This window comes from Lepus europaeus, chromosome X (genome assembly GCF_033115175.1).
Source record: "Lepus europaeus isolate LE1 chromosome X, mLepTim1.pri, whole genome shotgun sequence".
NCBI lineage: Eukaryota > Metazoa > Chordata > Mammalia > Lagomorpha > Leporidae > Lepus > Lepus europaeus.
The window spans coordinates 107,446,196-107,447,869 of record NC_084850.1 but is presented as its reverse complement, the minus strand read 5'-3'; positions in this window follow the sequence as shown (position 1 = coordinate 107,447,869).

The window sequence follows — 1,674 nt, the reverse complement described above, 5'->3', positions numbered from 1 at the left end:
TAAAGTGAGGATCTATAGTGATCAAAAAATTACCCTAAGATCCTTGTAAAGCAAAACATTGAATTGTCTAAGGGAGCATTATTGCTATTCTTAGAAAAGCAGGAAAACTAACATATTTTTAAAGGATGTTAAGAATTAAGATTGAAACAAATTTTTCTAATTCACCTCCAAATTGCTTGTAGCCTACTACATGCAGGTGTTGTCATTCATCAAGTTTATAATACATTTATAAACTGTGAACATTTTAGTATATGTTAGAAAATGTGAGTTACTGGCTGTCTTGAGAGAAGCAGCTTGATTCAGCACAGAGTGTGTAACTACTGGAGTCAGAGAATTAGATTCACATTCCAGTTCTGGTACTGAATAGTTGTGTGGCTTTGTGATTACGTAAATGATCTGGGCCTCTTTCCTAAGTGTTGGTGCTCTAGTTGACAGTCTCTACCCCCACCCCCAGGTTGGTTGATTGATTCGAAAGCCAAAATTAGAGAGAGAGAGGGAGAGACAGAGATGGAGGGAGAGGTCTTCCATCTGCTGGTCCACTCCCTGGATGGCCACAACAGCCAGGGATGGGCCAGACCAAAGCCAGGAGCCAGAAGCCAGAATCTTCTTCCAGGTCTCCCACATGGATGAAGAGGCCTAAGCACTTGGGCTATCTTCTGCTTTCCCAGGCCATTAGCAGGGAGCTGGATTGGACGTGGAGTAGCCAGGATTTAAACCAGTGCCCCTATGGGATGCAGGTGCTTCAGGCAGTGGCTTAACTCTCTGTGCCACATAGCACAGAAAGTTGACATCCCCCCTTTAGTTGACAGTCTCAGTCAAGCCCAGCCTTGGGGTCATCCCAGCCTAAGTGCCAGATGAATGAATGCAGACACCTCCAGCCTCCAGTCTTTCGAGTCACCTCGGGCTAAATCTGAATCTATGTGCCCCCCAATTGCAGCACAGAAACATGCTATCATTGCCAGATCCTATCCAAATTCCTAACTCACAGAATTTGTGAGCATTACATGTCAGGTGCTCCAGAGAAGTAGAAGCAAGAGGGGAAGATTCAATATAGACAGAGATTGATGACAGGGGTTTGGCTCACATGGTTATGGCGGCTGAGACATCCCTCAGGTGCCCTCCCTGTGCGGGCTGCAGACCCAGGAGTGGGGTGGGGTAACCCAAAGCCCTGAGAACCAGGGAGCTGGTGGTGTAGATGCCAACCTGGCTCTGACGGCCTGATACTCAGGAGCACGGAGGGTGGGAGACCCCGGGCCCAGCTCCAGCAGTCACCCAGTGGAGCACAGAGCCCACCTTCCTCTGCCTTTTTGTTCTACTCAGGCTCACTGGACCAGATGAGGCCACGCACCTGGGCAGGATCACCTGCTTTACTCAACCTGCCAGACCAGATCCAAATCTCTTCCCTCGCAGGCACACCCAGAAGTAGTGGTTGACCAGTGTGTGAGTGCCCTGTGGTCTGGTCAAGCTGACACCTAAAATGAACCATCACAGGGTGTTTTGTTACAAATAGATTACCCAAATGCATGTGAAAGAAGTAACTGAATTTAATAACACCCACAAGGAGGCGGGGGAGTGAAAAGACCAAGATCATTCTAGAGTCCCTTGCTTGAGGGCTGGGGGAATGGTGGCCCTCATCACTCATGGCATGTGGATGGCCAGGGACAGAAAGAATCA